The 24,466-nt window shown below is 40.6% G+C and overlaps 1 long non-coding RNA gene across 1 annotated transcript; it reads right to left on the bottom strand.

Annotated features, from left to right (window-relative positions):
* Positions 1-238: 238 nt before the first annotated feature.
* Positions 239-23,208, bottom strand: LOC144301771 (uncharacterized). The gene is made up of 3 exons (XR_013368609.1): positions 23,108-23,208; positions 9,557-9,677; positions 239-584 (listed from the first exon to the last, which is right to left on the bottom strand). It is a non-coding gene; the product is annotated as an uncharacterized LOC144301771 (long non-coding RNA).
* Between the last annotated feature and the right edge of the window lie 1,258 nt (positions 23,209-24,466).

The raw sequence follows: 24,466 nt of genomic DNA, 5'->3' as shown, positions 1-24,466 counted from the left end.
GAAAGCGAACCGAGCTGCGCCCCGCCCCCCTCCGCCGCGCCGGCTTCCCCCCCATTGCGTGGAGCCGGCGGGCCGCTCTGGAAGGCTCTGGAAGGCTCTGGAAGGCTCTTCCCCATCTCCAGTAATGACTGAACCCTCTAAACCAGAGCTTCGGATGGATGTGAGAAATACCTCGACTGCTTTTTGGGTTTCTGTTGTTGTTGATCCTAGGTATTCAAAGGTTATTCTCACCCTAAAATTGGCCGCCAAGAACCAGTGAGCTTCCCGGGGGGGGGGGGGAGGGGGGGGCAGGTAGGGGTGATTAAAGGCTGGACGAGGTGTTGGGGGACCCGGGAATGGCAGATTTCGAATTGCCTGGTCAACTCTACGGTGTCACTTCCTGGTATCCTCCATACTTCTTGTGTCATCTGTGTTCTCGGTTGCTCTTTGCAGATACTGTTTATTTATAGCTGCCGATAGACTTTGGTGTTCCGGACCGTTCCATATCAGGAGTGAATTGGAAGAGAGCAGCGGGGTGGTGCAGCGGCTAAGTCCTTGGGTCCCGGAATGGGGCAGTTAACTGGGCAAGTAGTCTGGAAATTCACCTAGTTAGGAAAATCAGAAGAGATAATGCACAAAAGAATGTTTGGCACTGTGCCTGGCACATGGTAAATACTCAGTCCAGTGGTAGCTAATTAAAAAAAAAAAAGATACTGGGGGGGGGGGCGCCTGGGTGGTTCAGTCTGGTGAGCGCCTGCCTTGGGCTCAAGGCATGATCCCAGGGTCCTGGGATCCAGCCACCCTTTGCTCCCTCCCTGCTCAGCAAGGAGCCTGCTTCTCCCGCCCCTCCCTGCTCCCGCTGTGTTTGTCTCTCTCTCTCTCTCTCAAATAAATAAAATATTTTTTAAAAAATTATATTGGACAATTCTTTTTTTAAATATTTTATTATTATTTATTCATGAGAGACACAGAGAGAGAGGTAGAGACATAGAGGGAGAAGTAGGCTCCCCGTGGGGAACCTGATTGGGGACTCGACCCCATAATCACGCCCTGAGCCAAAGGCAGTTCCAGAACTAAAATGATCTAGAACTAAAATTTTTACTCAACACATACTTCATGAAATTAGAAAAGAGTATTAAAGTTATATCTGTTTAAGACTGTTATACGAGAACCACTGAGCCACCCATGTGCCCTGATATTGGACATTTCTTATTATTTATTGAAGCAGCAAAGGAAAGTAAATCAGTTATTAGTAAGACCAAAGTTGCTCAACTGAAATTTAGCCTGGTGGTCTGCTATCCTGATTGCACTTTAAAATTATCTGGAGGATTCACCAGAAATCAGATTTGCAGGCATCTATGCCCCGGACTCTTAGCCTCCAGAATTGTACAAAAATAAATGTCTGTTGTTTAAACAAAAATAAATAAATTAAATAATCTGGAGGAGCGCCTGGCTGGCTCAGTCAGTGGAGGATGGGGCTGTTGACCTAAGGGTTTGAGTTCCATCCCTACCTTGGGTGTAGAGATGACTTAAAAATAAAATATTTTTTAAAAAATTAAAATTATGTAGAGAACTTCTACAAAATACCAGTATCTGAACCCTCACTCCAGCGATTCTGATTTACCTTGTCTCCAGTAGAATTGTGACTGATCTAAGCAGAGTCCAGAATAACTGCTAGGGATTTCCTTCTTTTTTTTTTTTTTAATTTTATGTATTTATTCATGAGAGACACACATACAGAGAGAGAGGCAGAGACAGGCAGAGGGAGAAGCAGGCTCTATACAGGGAGCCGGACCTGGGACGTGGGACTCATTCCGGGTACCAGGATCACAACCTGGGGCTAAACCGCTGCCGCGCCCCGCCCCGCCCCAGACAGTCCTAGGGATTTCCTATTAAGGAAACAAAAACTCTCCTAGATATAATTGAAGGTATAAAATATCTAGAACTAAAATTTTTACTCAACACATACTTCATGAAATTAGAAAAGAGTATTAAAGTTATATCTAGTTAAGACTGTTATATGATGGGATCCCTGGGTGGCGCAGCGGTTTGGCGCCTGCCTTTGGCCCGGGGCGCGATCCTGGAGACCTGGGATCGAATCCCACATCGGGCTCCCGGTGCATGGAGCCTGCTTCTCCCTCTGCCTATGTCTCTGCCTCTCTCTCTCTCTCTCTGATGTAACTATCATAAATAAATAAAAATTAAAAAAAAGAGACTGTTATATGAGAATTTTTCTATGATTACTTCAAAGCAGCACACATTCATTGTGTCTTCTCTAGTAGAAATTAAACTCACCCTTCATGGGTTATCTCAACCACTACTAGAGGAAATCTTTTGAAATTATTCCAAAGGATTTTTATCTTAATCCCTTTCTTTCTAGTACCTTTTTTTTTTTTTGCAGTCCCTACTTTTTGCCTCATGTGATAGGCATTTTCATAACCCAACAAATCTTTTTTTTATTTTTTATTTATTTATGATAGTCACACAGAGAGAGAGAGAGGCAGAGACACAGGCAGAGGGAGAAGCAGGCTCCATGCACCGGGAGCCCGTCGTGGGATTCGATCCCGGATCTCCAGGATCGCGCCCTGGGCCAAAGGCAGGCGCCAAACCGCTGCGCCACCCAGGGATCCCCCCAACAAATCTCTTATCTTACTCTAAATATTTCTAGAAGGCCAAAAAGGCAGATCATTCATCTTTGTCACTCTTGGAAGCCAGACTATCGTAGGTCTCTATATTCTTTTTTTTTTTTTTTTTTTAGATTTTATTGATTCATGAGAGACACAAAGAGAGACAGAGACATAAGCAGAGAGTGAAGCAGGCTCCATGCTGGAGCCTGATGTGGGACTCGGTCCCAGAATTCCGGGATCATGACCTGGGCCAAAGGCAGGCACTCAACCCCTGAGCCCGGCAGGTGTCCCTGAACTGAATATACTATGTATATATACATATGCATGTGTATATATATATATGCATACAATTACTCATAAGTCATTATATCATGATATCCTTTTAGAACATACTTTTTGCATAAAATGCTAATTTTACAAAATTAATATTTCATATTTCATTAGATTACTGAACACAAATTTTTCCAAATGTATCATCTCCAAGATTTAAGTAACTTTGAAAGGAGCAATGTATCTTATTTAGGAAACTATTATCCTTTATACAATTATATTAAAGCTGGGGGAAAAAGGAAAAAATTTAAATGGAGTCATCTTTACACTTTGGTGTTTTGGTTTTTGTTTTGTTTTTTAAGATTTTATTTATTTGACAGAGCGGCAGAAGCAAGGAGAGCAGGAGAGCAGGAAGCCAGACTCGGAGCTTGATCCTAGCCCAGGCACCCCTAGACTTTGGCTCAGAACTACATTATTTCATATAAACAACTGCTAAAATTATGCAAGTATCTGAAACTTCTTAATGACACCTTAAAAAGTTTGTGGCTATAGTTAGCTCAGAAATTATGTCTCCTGAAAGCTGTAATGAGATAATCTCATTAATTCTGGATCATGCAAATTATTGATATTTTCAAACCAAGCTAACAGTAGTGCACAGCCATTAAATGGATTGTTCTGGGCAGCACCGGTGGCTCAGCGGTTTAGCCCCGCCTTCAGCCCAGGGCGTGATCCTGGAGACCTGGAATCGAGTCCCACGTCAGGCTCCCTGCATGGAGCCTGCTTCTCCCTCTGCCTATGTCTCTGCCTTTCTCTCTCTCCTCTCTGTTTCTCATGAGTAAATAAATAAAATCTATTTTTAAAAAATGGATTGTCCTTAGTAAAGCTGCAAGCACTCCACGTGTATAGCCGGCAGAAAGGCGATTCTTGGTCTGTCAAGAAGGTGATAATTGTGGATACACAAACAACTATGGTTAATATAACATTTGTTCTTACAAAGATTTTTCAGCAGGAATGGATTTGTTGACACACCAAGAGATGAGTAAAATCCTATGATCACATTCAGAGATTGACTTATCCCTAAGAATGAAAGGATTTTTAGCTCTTTACAACCTGGAATATGAAGGCATGTAAAGCAGGAAACTTTTTTTCATAGGTGACACTGCTGATATTTATGTTTTCAAGGAAATGATAATGCTATTCTTAAGAAATGAAGGTTTCTGGGTTGCCAACCTGGCTCAGCCAGTGCAGCATAGGACTCTTGATCTCAGGGTTATGAGTTCAAGCCCCATGTTGGAAGTGGAGCCTACTTAAATTTAAAAAAAAAAAAAAGAGAAAGAAAGAAAGAAAGAAAAGAAAGAAAGAAAGAAAGAAAGAAAGAAAGAAAGAAAGAAAGAAAGAAAGAAATGAAGGCTTCTCAGTGTTCTTAAAATACCAAGAGCATGGATTTCATGGGTTAATATTTAAGTCATCTATTTATCTCTATGCAAATGAATTTATAAATCATACACTTTTAGTTTTGTGCCATGTATATAATATTTAGAAATCAACCCTTAGCCAGTGACCTAGAATTTTTCTTTAGATTCCTAACGTTACGGGAGTTTTTTCTCTGTCAGTGTCCATGGTTCTTGGTTACACTGCTTTGAAGAATGACGTAGACTAGACAGAGTGGTGGGCAGCAAAGCGAGGTTTATTGAGTGATAGCAAAGTGATAGTAGAAAGCTCTTGAGGAGAGAGGGGCCAGAGAGGGTTGCCATCGGGTTTCTAAATCTAGGTTTTTGTGTTTTTTGTTTTTTTTTTGTAAGATTTTATTTATTTATGAGAGAGAGAAGCAGGCTCCATGCAGGGAGCCTGACGTGGGACTCAATCCTGGGTCTCCAGAATCAGGCCCTGGGGCTGAAGGCGGCCCTAAACCACTGAGCCACCCAGGCTGCCCAATCTAGGGATTTTTATGAGCTTGTTGAAGGGCTGTTTTAATCTAATTAACCCTCCCTGCATCTGATTTCCAATCAGATTTTTGTCATCTATCACATGGTAAAGGATGGAGGACTCCTTCCAGGGTGGGTGTAAAATCCTTTTAAGGATTGTTTCCTTTTGAAGAGGGGACCCTGTGTCCCTGCCTGCCTTTCTTCCAATTATCCTTCATCACTAATAATGTGATTCCAGAATGAATACACAAAAGTGGTAAGTTTAGGGGCAACTGGCTGGCTCAGTCAGTAAAGCCTACAACTCTTGATCTCAGGGTTATGGGTTCAATCCCCACATTCGGTGTAGAAATTACTTTAAAAAAATCTTTAAAAGAATATGTTTAGGGGTGTCGGGGTAGTTCAGTCGGTTAAGCACCTGCCTTTAGCTCAGGTCATGGTTCCAGGGTCCTGGGATCCAGTCCCACATTGGGCTCCCTGCTCCCTGGGGAATCTGCTTCTCCCTCTATTCTTCCCCCTTGCTTGTGCATGCTCTTTTGCTCTCTCAAATAATAAAAATCTTTAAAATAAAAATTTTAAAAATCAAAATTAAAAGATATGTTTATACAGACCAAAATTTAAAATTTTATTGATGCCTTTTAATTTTCTTATCCAAGAACAGTCTATTTATTCCCATTGCTTTCTTTGTTTTGGTATCTGTCACTTAATACTAGTTGCTTTCCTCCAATTTCTGCTAATTTATTGTTTTCTGCTCAAAGGTTAAAATAGGACAGAAAAAAAGAAGCATATTGAAAGTTCTGGGCTTGTTGGTGACCAGGTCAATCTGGAGAGATAACTAGTAAAATTATGTTTATTATTTTTTTAAAGATATTATTTATTTGAGAGGGAGGACACTAGTGTGCTCAAGTGGGGGGAGGAGCAGACTCCCCCTGGAGCTGGAAGACCTATGTGGGGCTTGATCCTAAGACCTTGAGGTCACAACCTGGGCTGAAGTTCGACACTTAAACAGCTAAGCTACCTACGTGCCCTAAAAGGAATTTTTTTTAAGTAGTTTCCCAGTCCAGTGTAGAGCCCAATGTGGGATTTAAACTCATGACCCTGAGATAAAGAACTGAGCTAAGATCAAAAGTCAGATATTTGGGATGCCTGGGTGGCTCAACAGTTGGGCGTCTACCTTTGGCCCAGGGCGTGATCCTGGAGTCTCTCATGAATAAATAAATAAAACATTTTTTTTTAAAAAAGATACTTAACTGACTGAGCCACCCAGGCACCCCTAAAGAGTTTATTTTTAAATAATCTCTACAATGTGGGGCTCAAATTTACAACCCCAACATTAAGAATTGATTGGTCTGCCGACTGATGGAGCCAGGCTCCCCAGATCTCAGCTTTCTTGAGTGTATTTGGTAAGTAAACTTTCATCCATCTGTTTCTCAGATTCCAAAAATTTGATATTGTTATCTTCTATTCTGTTTTGTTTTTCTTTGTACTTGGAGGCTTTTTTTAAAAAAATCCATTTAGTATGGGATGCCTGGGTGGCTCAGCAATTGAGCGTTTGCCTTCGGCCCAGGGCGTAATCCTGGAGTCCCGGGATCAAGTCCTGCATCGAGCTCCATTGCTTGGTGCCTGCTCCTCTCTCTGCCTATGTCTCTGCCTTTCTCTCTCTCCCTCTCTCTCTCTCTCATGAATAAATAAATAAAAACTTTTAAGAAAGGAAGACATTGTCATTTAAATGAGGTTTTCTTCAGGAAGAATAGAGGCAAATTTGTGTGTTTGATTCTCCATCTTTTTTTTTTTTAAGATTTATTTATTTATTTATTTGTTTATTTATTTATTTATTTATTTATTTATTTATTTATTTATTTATTTATTTATGAGAGGCACAGAGAGAGACAGAGAGAGGCAGAGACACAGGCAGAGGGAGAAGCAGGCTCCATGCAGGGAGCCCGACGTGGGACCCGATCCGATCCCGGGGCCCCAGGATCGCGCCCTGGGTGGAAGGCAGGTGCTAAACAGCTGAGCCACTCAGGGTTCCCCCTCCAGGGATTTCCTAACTTGAGAGAATTCCTGTCATTTCTCAATACTGGAAAAATCTCAGTACTCAAATTCTTTTTTTTTTTTAAAGATTTTATTTATTTATTCATGATAGTCACACAGAGAGAGACAGAGAGGCAGAGACACAGGCAGAGGGAGAAGCAGGCTCCATGCACCGGGAGCCCGATGTGGGATTCGATCCCGGGTCTCCAGGATCACGCCCCGGGCCAAAGGCAGGCGCCAAACCGCTGCGCCACCCAGGGATCCCCAGTACTCAAATTCTTGTTGAATATTGCTTTTATTCACATTCTTTTAGATGTGCCCTCCAAGATACCAATTAGATATATGTTACAATTTCTTTTTTTTTTTAATGTTACAATTTCTTATTCTAGCCTTCACATCGTATCCTTTATCATTTTCATGTATTTGATATTCTGAACAGAATCCCAAGTAATTCTTTCAGTTTTATTTTCTAATTAACACCTTTGCTCTTCAGTTGTGTTGAATCTACTACTATACAATTCTCCAAATGGGCTTTAGTTTCAGTTATATTTTTTCCATTTATAGATATTCAATCCTTTTACCTATGTTGGTTTCTTATTCTGTACTCATACTTCCAAATATTTCTTTTTCCCCAAGTATTTCTTTTTTTTAAAGATTTTATTTTTTAATTCTTATTTATTTATGATAGTCACAGAGAGAGAGAGGCAGAGACACAGGCAGAGGGAGAAGCAGGCTCCATGCACCGGGAGCCCGACGTGGGATTCGATCCCGGGTCTCCAGGATCGCGCCCTGGGCCAAAGGCAGGCGCCAAACCGCTGCGCCACCCAGGGATCCCTCCCCAAGTATTTCTTATTATTTCTTTAAACATAATAAATGTGCTTAATATATTTTATGTGTGCAATAATTACATGATTTGTAGTCTTTGGGTATCTTATTTTGTGGGTTGTTTGGTTTATTTTAAGATTATTTATTTGAGAGAGAGAGAGAGAGCAAGCGCACATGTGAGCCGCGCCAGGGGCAGGAGCATAATTCCAAGCGGCCTTCCCGCTGAGCACAGAGTCCCACTAGGGCTTGATCCCAGGACCCTGGGATCCTGACCAGAGCTGAAACCAATAACCAGTCCTTCTGGCTCAGCCCCCCAGGCACCCCTTATGTTCTGTGTTTGGTTGTTTATACAGGCTCTTACTAATGTTAGGCTTCTTTTTCCATGTTTTATGACTACTTTTTATTGCAAGTGTGTGTTTGTGGAACTTTTTCTGTGTGAAGTATTTGAGAGTTTTAAGTGTTTTCCTTGAGAGATGATTTGTATTAGCTTTTGCCAGGATCCAGGGACTCTACCAATCCAGGAAAGCTTTAAGAATAATTTTTGGCGTAAAGTTCCCAAATGACACAGTTAATATAAATTTGGATCAGAAACCAGCATGAGAGGAAGCTAGTAGCTGTAATTTCGCAGATGAAGCTCATCATTCTCAAATCTTCATTAGCCCTTTTATTTTTTTTTTTAATTTTTATTTACTTATGATAGTCACAGAGAGAGAGAGAGAGAGAGAGGCAGAGAGAGAGGCAGAGACACAGGCAGAGGGAGAAGCAGGCTCCATGCCGGGAGCCCAACGTGGGACTCGTTGCCGGGTCTCCAGGATCGCGCCCTGGGCCAAAGGCAGGCGCCAAACCGCTGCGCCACCCAGGGATCCCTCATTGGTCCTTTTAAATAAAACAACATTCCTGTGTTCTGTAGATGGGCTGGCTATATGGAGAAATCAAACCACATCTTCCATTGTTGACAACCCTCCGGTTTTTTTATTTGGCTTGCTCTGGTCAGTTTGTTGAATCACTTAAAAACCATTATATTTAGTTTTTGCAAGATTCTCTAGGTTAGGTGGAATAAATAAATCCTTGTCAAGGATTTCCTCAACAGGTTTTCCTCAAAATATACAAGTTTTAAGGGCCACATTCTGACTATCGAGGGCCCTATGGAAGAAGAGCCTTCAAGGCTGCAGGAAAAGTAGGCAAATGCTCTGAGGTGAGAATGGGCTTGGTATATTTAAGGAAGCACAAGGAGGTTGATGTGGCTGGAGTTAAATGAGAATAGAAGTGATCAGAGGAGTGAGCAGCAGCAAGATACAGGGCCTGGGGTACTTTTGTCTTTGTGGGCCGCTCCCACCACAATCATAGTTGAAATCGTGCTTTCTACACCTGAAACCAACTTTACTATATATGTTAACGAATTAGAATTTATTTATTTATTTTTTTAAGCGAATTAGAATTTAAATAAAACCTTGAAACCCCCCAAAAATTCAAAAATAAAAATAAAATTGTCTTTTACAAGTGTTGGTATGAGGCGAATTAAATCCAGGCTGGATCATAGCATTATTTCTTCTGCTTTTAAAAGAAATGAAGATGGGGCGCCTGGGTGACTCAATCGGTCGAGCATCTGCCTTCGGCTCAGGTCATGACCTCAGGGTCCTGGACCTGGGTCCTCAGGGACCTCGTTGGGCTCCCTGTTCAGCAGGTAGTCTGTTTCTCACTTTCCCGCTCACACACTCTCTCTGTCTCTCAAAATCTTAAAGAGAAATAAAAGAAATGAAGACATTTTCAAAGGCCCTGGAGAAACTGGCTCTGAGTGTTGCTTGTCTCTCCCTCCCTCTCGATTCCCCTATTATAAGTTGTTCTGTACCAATAATATTAAGGGTTTAATATGAAAGGTAAGGGAAAGAGTGAACTTACACATTTCCTTCTCATCTCTGTTTCACCTCTTTTGCTTGTTTGGGGGACAGTAAATGGGGCGGGCAGAATTAACCAGGATCTTATGTCGTCTTTCTGGGATTTTACACCAACTGCTGGTTACCTTTGGAAAGAAAATTAAAGTCTGTGAACTCTATCATAAGCCTCAGGAAGAATTATAATGGCTGGTGTTCATGACGTGTATGGAGGGCATTTTGAGAACAGATGACTTAATGTTTGCACAGTGCTCTGGGCATTTTAGATCAAAGATGCTGAGCTTACCCAGCATTAAGCCCATTTAATTTATGCCCAGATTATATATTTAACTCTGACAGAAGTGGATGGAGACTCATATCCTTTGTATTTTGCTGGTTTCTTTTTGGCTGGAGACAGCTTTCTGTCTGATAGGTAATAGCAATGCTTTACATTTATAGACCATATAACATCTTTCATCCAAGGAGTTCAAAGAACTCAGCAATTATGACTCATTGTTCCTTAAAATATCTCTACAAAACCTGAGGTGACATGCATTGAGGTAAACTGATTATTGAGGTAAAGAAACTAGAGTGATGGAGGCATTAAAGTGTTAACAAGATATTTCCGGAGTCAGACTAAGACTCCCTTTCTTTGATTAGACCTTAACATTCCATCCCTATAAAGGTAAGCTCTACAAGGACTGCAGTTGTGCTTGTGATAAATACCTCTCAACTATGAAGATTTTAGCTCTTCTCCAGCTCATCTCCTTATCCCTACCCTCCTCAGTTCCCTTCGCATAGTTGTAGCCACTCTGCAGATACTGTGACTGTGCCCAGAACATCTGACCTGCCAAGTGGTTCCCAGTCATCACTCCCATTTCAGAGTACATGTCTCCTAAAAAGATTCCCTGATTAAATCGAATTCTAGAATAATAGTTTCCTAAAGTACCAGGTACCTCCCCTTTAGCACACTTGCCATAGTTACAATTTTATATTTAAATGTGTAAATTATTTGATCGTTTAATTAATGCCTATCACTACTTAACCAACTGTAGGCTCTAGGAGGACAGGAGCCTCTTGTTTTTTTCCTATTTTAACCCCAACATCTAGTTTAGTGCTTGGTCCTAAATAAGGACTCAAAACATATTTGGTGACTGAATTAATTTAGATTTTAGGAAAAGTGTTCTTTTAGAATTTGAACTCAAATCCTGAAACTTGTGGCTCAGTGGTTGAGCATCTGCCTTTGGCTCAGATCGTGATCCTGGAGTCTGGGAAATCGAGTCCCACATCGGGCTCCCTGCAGGGACCCTGCTTCTCCCTTTGCCTATGTTTCTGCCTCTGTCTCTCTTTGTCTCTAATGAATAAATAAATACAATCTAAAAAAAAAAAACAATTGGGAAAATGGTGAAAAGGCAGGGGCTCATAAAAAATGTGATTAAGGGGATCCCTGGGTGGCACAGCGGTTTGGCGCCTGCCTTTGGCCCAGGGCGCGATCCTGGAGACCAGGGATCGAATCCCATGTCGGGCTCCCGGTGCACGGAGCCTGCTTCTCCCTCTGCCTGTGTCTCTGCCTCATTCTCTCTCTCTCTGTGTGACTATCACAAATAAATAAAAATTAAAAAAAAATTAAAAAAAAAGATGAAGAGCGAAAAAAAATGTGATTAAGGGGAGCTACCATATTTTGTCACAAAATTTGTCTGGTCTTTGGAAGTCTGAGATTAGACGGAAAACCAGTGAAATTTTTCTATAACAAGAGTCCCAAGGGACGCCTGGGTGGCTCAGCGGTTGAGCATCTGCCTTCAGCTCAGGGCCTGATCCCAGGGTCACAGGATTGAGTCCCACATCGGGCTCCCTGGCATGGAGCCTGCTTCTCCCTCTGCCTGTGTCTCTGCCTCTCTCTCTCTCTCTCTCTCTCATGAATAAACAAAGTATTTAAAAAAAAGAAAAAAAAAAAGAATCCCAAGAACCCAAGAAAATGGACTTCTCTATTTCTCTTTGGTGTCCAATCATCTTCCCATGTTAATCTGAGTGGTCTGGAGGGGCTCACTATAGATTTTTCTAGGACACTCCTGAGGAAGAAGACTTAACAAAAGACAAGCTACATTCAAACTGTTCCCTGGCCTACTGAAAGGCTCTCATAATGAGACTTACAGGCAGTGCTACCCGCAAAAGCCTTCGATGCACTAACCAGTTGCTTTAGTGTAACACAGTATAGGCAATAATCTCTCTTCTGAAGTTAGGTTTTTTGATTTAGCAGGAAGAGCAATCCAAGGGGTGTATGTATGTGTGTTGTCATTTTTGTCTTGTTTTAAAGAGGGCCTTTCCTAATTCTATCTTTGTTTGGGAAAGAAACTCTAGAGGCTGTGCAAGGAAGGATAGATCTGAAGAGAGCAGGAAGAAACAAGGGAGGAGATCTTTGAAGAAATCATTGTCATAGTTAAAAGCCAATGGGTCTGAACTCCAGTTGTGGTGAGAGACTAGGAGCATTTCGGAGAAAGGACAAGCAGAATTTGAGCCCAGTTGCACATGGACTGTGAGGAACAGGAAACAAAGCCAGCTCAGGTTTCAGGTTGGGGCAATCAGTGGATAAGGGTGCTATTAACTAAATAGGGAATAGAAGACAAGCAGGTTTAGTGGAGTATAAATGCTAGGTTTTTGGCGCCTGGGGGACTTCCAAGTGAAGATGCCAGGAAGAGAGACGACCTGGCTGGAGATCCAGATTTTGGAACCTAGATTACACTCCTTTGAGGAATTCATTTGTTTTTTGTGTTGGTTGTAAATCTCCCAGAAGCCATGCCATAAATGTGAATTTCCCATGGAAGCTGACAAACACCTATTTACCCTATGGTCTTCCTGACACAGCAGGATGAAACATCCTTTGTAAGAATGTTTCTTTGGGGACTTGCATTCACAGGGCCAACTCTGCACTCCAGTAAAGCAGCTTCTCTCCCTCAGACATAGATTTGGGAGCCAAGACTTCTTTGCCAAACCTTATTCTTTTCCCAGGAACAATGGAGCATAGAATGTTAAAGGACAAGTTGTGTATGTTTAGAGTACGGCACTAACGTTGTTTATAGTTTTAGGGAGAAGGGACTGTATTTGCATTTAAAGAAGTGAAGGAGAGAGTTGGCACATTATCTAGTGATCTAGCACCAATAGATGCTGGTGGGAATACAGTGGAAAATTGGAGTAAAAGACCCTGGTTAGAGTTGAATGAGTGAATGTGGGAATAGCAGGAGTGCTGAATCAGCAAGAAAGCAAGCTTGGGACCACAGATCCCAGGCAACTTTGACAGCCTTATCAATAAGTTTGGGAAGGTATCAGCCGTGATATTGTGATTCTTTTTTTGATATTGTGATTTATAAGAAATATATATATACATATATGTGTGGTCATGTAGAAAAAACATATATGTATTTTTGATCATTTAAGAAAAAAAATCTTTTGTTCACCTGAATGACCAAATATATATGAGAAATACTTCTCATATATATTTGATCTTCATTTACAGCTCTTGACCCATTGCTGCCAAAACTCTTGGAATTTCTACAGTAATAAGAGCAATGGGAACTTCTTTTGTTATAATATTTGGCCTCTTAATCTTCAGTTCCTGAAAATGCTTCAGAACCATGCAGATGAAATGGGTGTTTTGTTATTCATAGCCAGACCCTTTTGACCACCACTAAGTTGGTGATTTTTGGAAATTCCCTAACTTTGGGGGCTGGTCATGAAGAGAACCAACCTGAAATAACCTGAAATTGAAGGATGGAACTTTGGGTCCCACTGGGGAAGGGAGAAGAGTTGGATGTTGAGTCAGTCATCAGTGGTCAGTGGTTCAATCAGTCATGCCTATGTAAGGAAGCCTTAATAAAAATCCAAAAGGGTGGTGGTGGGGGGGTGGTCTTCAAAGAGCTGAGCTTCTCTGTTGGAGAACCAAAACTCTCCCATGTGCCACCATGCGGGGCCCCAAATACCACAGTGACAAAAACCCCTTTGTTTGGGCCCTCACCCTGTGCATCTCTTCATCTGGCTATTGGCTATTGATTTGTATCCTTTAATATCTTTTGTATACTCTACTCAAGTGGATACATGGGTTTCCTGAGTTCTGTGAGCCTCTCTAGCATATCAAACCATCAAACCCAAAGAGGGAGTTGTGGAAATCTCTGATTTATCACTGTCCAATCAGAAGCACAGATGTCAACCTGGTCTTGACACCTGGCATCTGATGTCCACTCTAGCAAATTAAACCCAAGGAGGGGTTTTTTGGAACCCCCAATCTATAGCTAGTTGGTCAGAAGCACACATAATAAGGTAGGGAAGGGGCCATGTGTAGAACTGAGCCCTCAACCTACAGAATCTGATGCAATCTCTGGGTAGATAGTGTCAGAATCAGGTTGAAGTGTAGGATACCTGGCTGGTGTTGGAGAATTACTTGGTGGTGTAGAACTGCCCCCTCCCCTGCCTGACACACATTTTAATTGGGGAAGAGAAGGGGTACCTCAGTGGAACATGTGACTCTTCATCTCAGGATCATGAATTCGAGGCTCATGTTGGGGGTAGAGATTACATTAAAAAATTTAAACTAAAAAATATTTTAAATAAATAAACTAAAAAATAAAGAAGTAATCTTTTTTAAAAAATTGGAGAGCAGAACCGTCATCAGTCATGCAGTCTGCTAATCAGTAGTGAAGAAGAGAATGAGAATGAAATAGAGAGGGTGCCCAGGGGCAATGGCAGTGGGCAGGGAAATGCTATTCTTTAGACCACCAGGTGACTCCCTGGTTAGGACAGCCTTTCACAGGTACATTGGATATTTCTAATTTCAGATTGCTAATAGTGAGAACATACCCTAATTTGAAACACCAGCTCTAAAGGACTAGGAAACTTGTAAATTTCTAATAAAGGAAGAATTTTACTATTGTGTGGATGGACTTGCTATCAAGGTGATCCTATTTGTCCCTGCTTTTATGTTTAAAAGTCCATTATGCATTCCTGATTCAAAAGCACTTGAAAGATTGAAGAAGCCCACTTATCATTAAAAAGCATTCTTGTCACCACTGAGCATTATCATTTAACTTTTATGAAAACTTTATTGCATATAAAAATAAACTTTGGGGGCAGCCTGGGTGGCTTAGCGATTTAAGCGCCTGCCTTCCACCCAGGGTATGATCCTGGAGTCCCAGGATTGAGTCCCATGTCAGACTCCCTGCATGGAGCCTGCTCCTCCCTCTGCCTGTGTCTCTGCCTCCCTCCCTCTCTCTCTCTCTCTCTCTCTCTCTGTGTGTGTGTGTCTATCATGAATAAATAAATAAAATCTTAAAAAATAAAAAATAAAATAAACTTTGGCTAATGGATCTGTTTAATTTCCCTTCTGTTGCTATTGCTAAGCAAGAAAGGAATATAGGAAGTATCATTGAAAGGAGATTACTTTCTGTTGTGTTGTTGAATAAGACAAAGCTTCATACTTTTTTTTTTTAAGGTTTTATTTTTCATGAGAGACAGAGAGAGGCAGAGACACAGGCAGAGGGAGAAACAGGCTCCTTGCAGGGAGCCTGATGTGAGACTCGATCCCTGGACCTGGGATCATGACCTGAGCTAAATAAAGGCAGAGGCTCAACCACTGAACAACCCAGGCATCCCCAAAGCTTCATAATTGACAAGAGATGCTATGTGGGAGTGGGCATGAGGATGGAATTTGGCCCTTTGTAGATACTTAAGAAAACTGAGGAAAGAATACTAAGCATATTTAATATGTATTTATTCAAAAGCTATTAGGGGGAACCCTGGGTGGCACAGCGGTTTAGCGCCTGCCTTTGGCCCGGGGCACGATCCTGGAGACCCGGGATCGAATCCCACGTCGGGCTCCCGGTGCATGGAGCCTGCTTCTCCCACTGCCTGTGTCTCTGCCTCTCTCTCTCTCTCTCTGTGTGACTATCATAAATAAATAAAAATTAAAAAAAAAAAGCTATTAGGTAACTCCAATTCATGGCATTTTAGTTTTTTGTAATCTCTGATAGAGATTAAGTACATTTTTTCTTGACCAAGTAGAATTGCATTCGATGTATATGTTGGATTCCATTAACATGATAGGAATTTTGCAGAGTGTTCTGCTACAGATGTGTTAGGCCTTTTTTTTTTTTTTTTTGAGTTTTTTATTACAATAATATGTTTCCTACTTGCTTGATTAAGGAAAAAAATGGACTTCTGGTGAATAGTGCCAGGATATCCCATATGGCTCTCAACAAATGGCTGCTGGTTTCCTGACATTCTTTTAGATGCTCTTTCATGCACTAAAATTGCTTAATGGACAGGAGAAGAATCAAATGGACAAACATTGGCAACTCAAATAGAAAGATGATAATTCAAAATGGATAATTAGGTTTGGTCTGCAGAACTGCAAAAAGCCATCTGCCAAAAGACATGCCTGCAGAATTCCAGGGGCCAACTTCTTAGAATGGTACTAAGATTCCAGCCATTCTCTCAAGGTTGAGAGCCCAGTAAAGGCAGCAAGAAGGAAGGGTCTCAATTCAAGTAGAAAACCAAATAAACCAAAGTAGATTATAATCTTCAACAGAATGAGGAAATAAACATTTAGCCTCCCACTATCCTAGGTCAGCTCCTTTTCACACCCTTTTATTTTTCCCCTTGGACTCCAAAGGGCTGCTGAGAATTTTCTTTTCTCCCTGTGTTTATGGTGCTGTGTTTTAGAAGCCTATGCCTAATCCAAGCTCATTAAGATTTACTCTTACATTTTCTTCTAAGAGTTTTTTTTTTTTTTAAGATTTTATTTACTTATTCATGAGAGACACAGAGAGAGAGAGAGAGAGGCAGAGACACAGACAGAGGGAGAAGCAGGCTCCATGCAGGGAGCCTTGACATGGGGACTCCAGGATCACGCCCTGGAATGAAGGCAGCGCTAAACCGCTGAGCCACCGGGGTTGCCCTCTTTGTTAAATTTATTATATTTGATGTTGTTACAACTAAAATTGATTTCTTAATTTCATTTTCTGATTATTTGAAGAACCAGTGGCTCAGCAATGTTAAATTGACCAAAGATCAAAGTTCCTGGTATATAGAAATACAACTGGTTTTTGTATGTTGATTTTATCTCCTGCAACCTTGCTGAACTCATTTATTGTTCTAGTAGTTGTTCTTTTTTTTTTTTTTTCTTCAGTAGATTCCTTAGGATTTTATATCTACAGAATCATGTCATCTGGAAATAGAGATTATTTCATTTCTTCCTTTCTAATCTGGGTGTTTTTTTTAATCCTTTTTCTTCTCTAATTGTAGTGGATAGAACCTCTACTACAGGTGTGAGTGGAAATTAGTCTCTTCTTTCTCATCCTATGGGGAAAGCATTGAGTCTCTTACCGTTAAGTATAATGTTAACTATGAGTTTTTCATAGATGTTCTTTATCAGATGAGGATGTTTCCTTCTATCCCTAGTTTTATGGTGTTTTTATCATGAAAGGGTATTAGATTTTGTCAAGCACTTTTTCTGCTTCTGTTGAGATGATCATATGTGGTGTGGTGCTGGCACAGAAGCCTAAGGTATTAGCAAGAATAATGTACTTTCTCCATCAGCTACCTCTAGCATGATATGGAATGTAGTGTGGTTAAATACAAAATAGGGTTAGAAGACCCCAATAATTAGACAGTAACTACTGAAAGACAAAATGGGTTCCCTCATGTCAAAGGAGAAAAAACTAAGATTTTGAACAGGTTGAATGACCATGTGGGACAAAACCAGTCAGCACAATGTAAGGTGGCCAGCTTGCACAAAATTCAGCAAAATTTGCAAAAAGACCCCTGCAACACATCCTGTCATGCTCTCAAACAGCTGCCACATCCTGAAAGTGCTACCAGAAATAGTGAACTTTATCGTCCTTGCCACTCCACTCATGATATTTGCAGTTTGGGACTTAAGTCTGACCAGTCCCCAAAAAGGGCACAGAACTTGCGGTTTTTGCCCATTTAACCCTGAGCCTAATCCTTCCCCTTTAGAGTGTACTTTCAATTTGCAGCCAAAGGCTGTATCTCCCTGGTTTGCAAGAGTGCATGGGATTTAAGGTTTTCCTTGTCTCTGAAAAAGTCCTTGCATTCCAGGATGTTTTTTGTTGGCAAGGGTCTAATGTAATCATTATAGGGGAGATCAGTGAAACACCGCTGGTTTCCAAAGATGAATATAGAACTTGACCCATTTAGCAAGCGTTCTGATTTTAGTATTGGTTGATTAGAGTATAGATAAACCAAATGATAGCCAGAATGGATAGTCTATATGGGAACCAATGTGGTTTGACTTGGGCTGACCCTGAGGTACAGATGCGAGTGCAAGTTTTTATTTAGAATGTGATTCCAGGAAGCACAAGTAAGGAAATGGGGAAGTGAGACAACCATGGGAAAAAAACAACAGAAGGTATATTGATGAGCAGATTGACTCTGGATAATGGATCAATCCCAATAGGAGAACCTGGTAGATTATGTAGAGTAAGTGTTGTAGTTGTTTCATCTGAGGAGTGAGGAGTTGGGGTGTTTATTTACCGACTCCCATCTATTGATGGCTGGAAGCTGTTCCTGGGATATTAACTCCCCAGCATTCCCCATCTCTCCTTTCGGAGTCCAGCACACTCCTTTAGTTGGAGAAGACCCTCAGGCAGTCAGGCAGTCATTCCTGACTATGGATTCTTCCCCATAGGAAGTATGGGAACAGTAAATGCTGAGTAAATCTAGGCCTGGCACCAAAACATCTGCTACATGGTTCTGAAGGTTTTTTGGTTATCAAGCACTTGGACAATTTTTTTTTAAAGATTTTATTTATTTATTCATGAGATAGAGACAGATAGGCAGAGACACAGGCAGAGGGAGAAGCAGGCTCCATGAATGGAGCCCAACATGGGACTTGATCCTGGATCTCCAGGATCAGGCCCTGGGCTGAAGGTGGCACTAAACCGCTGAGCCACCCGGGCTGCCCAACACTTGGACAATTTGATTAAAGTTTTGGATCATTGCACTAGAAAAAAACAGTAAGTGCTTATATGTACATGATTTTGTATTCAACTTATTGGGATTTAAAGTTATACCTGAAGTGCCAAAGAGTCACCATCTTTTGGAATCTATGCTGATCTATGGAAAATTGTTACCTTGTCCCGTTTTGCTGGAAAGTGAATACAGGGTGATTGGGGCCAGTTAGGGAATTACCAATCTTAGACAGCCTTGTGAAAGAAAGTATTATGAAATGGATCCCATTGTTATATTGAAATATTATGTTCTTGATGGAGGAATGGATGACATTATTAGAAGGACTTAGGGATGTGAAGGAGGGAAGTTCAGGTGTGCTTATAGCAGGTGGTATAACTAAGATAGCATCAAAACAGTATTGTGAAGAATGGTATTGGTGGAGATTGAATGTTTGTGACTCCCCCCAAAATTCATATGTTGAAACCCTAACTCCTGATGTGATGGTATTTGGTGGTGGGGCCTCTGGGAAATAATTAGGTCATGAGAGTTGAGCCATCGTGAATGAAATTAGTGCCTTTATTAAAGACACCCTAGAGTTCCTTAGCCTCTTCCACCATGTGAATACATAGCGGGAAGAAGACGATCCATGAAGCAGGTCTTCACCAGACAGTGAATTTGCCAGTGCCTGGATCTTGGACTTTCCAGTGTCCAGAACTGTCAGAAATGTTTGTTGTTAAGGCCACCTAATCTATGGAATTTTTGTAATAGCAATTTGAACAGACTAAAATAAGTATCATCCCTAACTGGGCAAATTATGAAACCTGATTTGATTCTAGTTAGGCCATCTAAAATTCAAAACAGGGATGCCTGGGTGGCTCAATCAGTTAAGCATCAGCTTTTGGTTCAGGCCACAAACCTAGGGTCCTGAGATCAAGCTCCATATCAGGGGCTCTGCTCAGCAGGGAGTCTGCTTCTCTCTGTCCCTCTGCTCCTCCCCCTGCTTGTGCTCTCTCTCTCTCTCTCTCTCTCAAATAAATAAAATCTTTAAAAATAATAATAAATTTTAAAAACCCATAAAATTCAAAAGCCTATTTTATTTTACATTTTCTTAATTTGTTGAATAGGTAATGCAATTGTATGGCTTTAATTTTATTTATTTTTTTTATTTTTTTATTTTTTTATATTTTGCTCTAATTTTAGTAAAGCATATAAGAATATTTTTTTTCCTTATGGCCTGCCAGTCATCTAGAATTTCTCCAGAAGCAATAACTGTTATCAGTTTCTGGCACAGTAGTGTTGATGGCTGTGGGAAAGATTCCCAGTACCTAGGAAAACTAATCAGTATTGAAACAATAGCCATAAATGCTATGATGTCATCATGACCTTGGAACAAAGGCAATATTATAAAACCAGTAAGTATGGTTCCCCCATGCCCACTCTCCTTTGAGAAGGAGACTGGTGAGGATGTAGCCTGAAAAGTCTTGGGTTCTGGCACATGTTGTGGAGCAAGACAGGGAGCAGTCTGGTTTGTTGCCAAGATAGAGCCTTTGTCTTAAACAGAAGGTGCTCAATGTAGGTATCATAAAACAACTAAAAGTCTAATAATTCTTTTCCTTTGTTTTCCAAGAGGAGCAAAAAAAAAGAGTAAATGGTAGCAACACATTTGATCTACATGTTTCCCATGTGGTGCCTGAATAAGTGGGAATGAGAACTACGGTTTATGTGCAGAAAGTCCAATTTAGGGGTGGCAAGAATATAGGTATTTCAGAAAATTAAGCTAGAAAATACTGGAATCATTCCTATTTCTTAACTGACTTAAATAAATAATGGCCCCCCAAAAGGGAGGAATAGAGAAGATGAGGAACTATTGTCCATGATTCAGCTTCTTGATAATTTGCCAGTGCTTGTGGTTCCTGGTGATTTTAACCACAGCCCAGCTTCCCCTAAGTAACACTGCCAAGTCTCTAAAGCCACCTTGGTGGCCAAGAAGTTTGGTCTTTTGTTCTTTGTGTGTGCGTGTCTGTCTGTCTGTCTCTCTGTTTTAACAAGTCTGGTAGTTCTGCATAGTCTGAGTTATTTAGAGAGAAGCAGATGTCAAGACAAGATAAGAAGTGCATGAAATTTCTTGGGGAAAATGTCTTTGAGGGAAAATGAACCGAGAGGGAATAGAGGAGCCTAAGAGAGCTTCAGGCCACCACACCCTTCTGACACCTGTAAAGGAGAGAGGGAAGAAAGGAATGGTAGGTGGGAAGAGTCTTAGAATGCTAAAAGGTTCAGCAAGGCCAATGGGGAGTCCTCAAGGCAAAGTCACCAGTGAAGAATGAGTCTGCCTTTGTTTCCCTGCCACACTTGGTCATCTGTTGTGAGCAGCTAGTAGGCAGCTTGACCTGGGAGCCTACGTTGTGGTGGATTCAGAGCACAACACCTGGGGTTGTTCCCCAGGACTCATGTAGACGAGACTGTTTTATAATTTTGAAGATATGCGCAAAAATTTGTGTGAGAGATTAGAATATTTCAAGGTTGTTGGGAAGGGGACATGACATTTCAGGGAATAACTACAGCTTAAACAACCACCATTTATATATGCATCAAGTACTTGCTAAGCCTTATACATGCATTAAATCACGAAATGCTGTGATAACATTGTGAAGTACTATAGTAGATAGAACTCTTTCATTTGGAAATGACAGACCTAAAATTAACCTGGATGAAAAATAAGAAGTTATAGAATTTAACTGCTCTCATAACCAAGATGTCTAAGAGCTGGGATTAAAGGTGGGGCAAGTGAGGTAGGTCATGCAAGTGTAGAATGAGATCTTTTTATTTTTTAAAAGTCAATATTTTTTTTTTTGATCATGGATTTTTTTTTACACTAATGTTGATTTTTTTTAAAAGGCTGTTTAAAATTCTGTTTTTTTTTTTTTTTTCCTGATGGCAGGGTTTTGGGTTTTGTTTTTGTTTTTTTTTTTTTCCCTTTTGCATCCCTTTGAATTTCCATCCTGAGATGAGTACCTCACTTGCCTCCTCTTACTTCTGACACATAACTGAATTGAGAGGTTCAAATGACCACAACATGAGCCAGCTCCTTTGACTCTGCTTCTTTAATTCTGGCAGGTGCTTTTTTTTTTTTTTTTTTTTTTAAGATTTTCTTTATTTATTCGCAGAGACACAGGCAGAGGGAGAAGCAGGCTCCATGCAGGGAGCCTGACGTGGGACTCGATCCCGATCCCGTGTCTCTAGGATCACACCCCAGGCTGCAGGCGGTGCTAAACCGCTGAGCCACCGGGGCTGCCCTGGTAGGTGCTTTTGTGTGTGGCTTTTAGTACTCACAGTTTCAAAGGGAAAAATACCTTTTCTCTTCTACAAGTTCTTGAGTCTTTGAAAGGACTCTACTTAGATCTGTCTGAAACCTTGGGCATTCTGGAAGAATTTTAAATTATAGGATACACTCTAATCCAGGAAGACATTTAATTTCTGCATTAACTTATATTACCTTCGAGACACCTGGGTGGCTCAGCGGTTGAGCGTCTGCCTTGGGCTCAGGGTATGATCCTGGGATCCTGGGATCAAGTTCCGCATCGGGCTCCTTGCACGGAGCCTGCTTCTCCCTCTGCCTGTATCTCTACCTCTCTCTCTCTCTCTCTCTCTCTCTCTGTGTGTGTCTTTCATGAATAAATAAATTACAAAATTCTCATTGGAAGGCAAAAACAGTGGTAACTTCTCTTTGATTAGGTAAGAAAACTAGAATGTCTTTCATTGAGGTAGCTTTTTATGAAATATTAATGTATCTTCATGAAATAATTGTGTTAAGGATAGTTCATTAATTGAAGACAGCAAGATGTAAAACTGTATCTAGTATATACCACCATTTGTGTGAAATATGTGCATGTATGCGTATGATTTCTGGAAAGACATAAAAAATAGATAATAGTTATTACTTCTGAGGAGGATATTTGGGTAGCTAAGAGGACACAGGAGGAAAACTAAGTTTTTACTGTATATTCTTTAATGTCTTTTGAATGTTGTACTGTATGCATGTATTACCAATTCAAAAAATTATTAGATTTAAAATACTCTCTTTTTTTCCACTGAATATGTGACAGATACTATTATAGTTATCAGGGTCAATACTGGTGTGGAAGGCAGTTTTCATTTTTTCACTCCTGACTTCCCTTACTCAAATGAGTGGATGTACAAACCAGGCATGCTCTAATTTTGGGGGGTGGAGGGGGCATGGAGCCCAATATGGAGCTCAATCTCATGACCCTGAGATCATGACCTGACCTGAAATCAAGAGTCCGGCTTAACTAACTGAGCCACCCTGATGCCCCCAGGCATGCTAGAATTTTGACAAATGTCCTGAGATTAAAGAGACAGTAAACAAATATTAGTTGATAATGGCAGTCTGTTCCTAATAGTAAATACAAAGTACAATTTATTATTGACCCTGGCTCTTAGCAATGAACATGCATTGTGTTGTCAATAATGTTAATAGCTATTATGAGTCTTTAATGAACTTTGGTATTCAGAATTCCAAGAGCACTTGGATGTTGAGTCAAAAGGGATATATACAGATTTCATGAATCCCCATGTTCTAAAGACCAAAGAATTAAGAAAGTACCTCAGGTTACTGTGGTGTGGGGTGGCCCTCACAATTATGAGGGAGCATAGGTGTCTCCATGAATTTACTAATACAGTTGGTAGTAGGTAGTCATGATAGTGATAGCAGGAGCTAAAGATTCTAGAATATTGATGCTAGGCTACATGATGGCAACATATGCTTCTCCAATGAGGAGACCATGAGAATCATTAGAAAGAATAGTGATTTAGTAATTATGAGTAGAATTACCTCCTTTGTTTCTATACTAAACCCTATTAGGTCCAGTTTCTGGGATTAAAAGCTTTAATACTCAGGCGCCTGTGTGGCTCAAGGAACTGATTCCTGATTTTGGCTCAGGTCATGATCTCAGGGTCGTGAGATTGAGTCCTGTGTCAGGCTCATGCTGCTTAAGATTCTCTCTCCTTCTGCACCTACCCCCACTTCTGCCCTCACGTGGGTACTCTCTCTTAAAAAAAAGAAAAATCTTCAATACCAAAATGTACTCATTAAATGTGTCAATTCCTGAAGAGCTCAAGGGCAAATGATAATTGACTTCTATGAACATGAAAATGCTCATTCAATTTTGAGTCTGTGCCTAACTAGGTCAATGTCTACAGGGCTTCCAAGATCAATATCAGGAGCTGATGGAGGGATATACAGATGAACAGGAATCATGGGGCCAAATAGATCTCCCATTACAGAAGGTAGAAGGTGCTTAGCTGCTGATGGGGCTAGATTTGCTGCTTCTGGTAATTTCTTCCTTGGTCTAAGCCTGGAAGAAACAGCTTTTCGACCTTCATTGTCATCTTTTTTTTTTTTTTTAATAATTTGAACTTCATTTGTATGAACACAATTGCCATTAACAGGTTGGTTATTCGTGTTTGTCAGGACTTGTTAGATGAAGTGCCTGGTTGGTATATGTAGATTCAGTGTCTCCTTCTCTTATGGTTTTAAATCACTGTTGATAATTATTAAACATTTATGTAACTTCATCATACAAATTTAGACACAGAGAGAAGCCAGGAGATCAATCCATCTTACTCATTTTGCAACTGTGGAAGCTAAGGGTCAGCAGGGACAAAAGATATTAATCTATCCATATTCAAAGGAAAATTAGTTTGCTAAAACTAGTTGACAGTTTGGAAAAACACATTTAGTTCACTTTATAACAACATATTCAAATGGATTAAAGAATTTTAAAAATGAACAAAACAACCAAAAGAATGTATGTGTGTGTGTGTGTGTGTGTGCACGCATACATATACATATTTAGAGACTAGTTAAGATCTTTACTTTTTATTTATTTTTGGTAAATTTTATTGAAATATACATATAGAAAAAGTACGCAAGTCATAAGTATGCTGGATGAATTTTCACCGA

Source organism: Canis aureus, chromosome 30 (genome assembly GCF_053574225.1).
Source record: "Canis aureus isolate CA01 chromosome 30, VMU_Caureus_v.1.0, whole genome shotgun sequence".
Lineage (NCBI taxonomy): Eukaryota > Metazoa > Chordata > Mammalia > Carnivora > Canidae > Canis > Canis aureus.
This window is presented reverse-complemented; position numbering and strand designations above follow the sequence as displayed.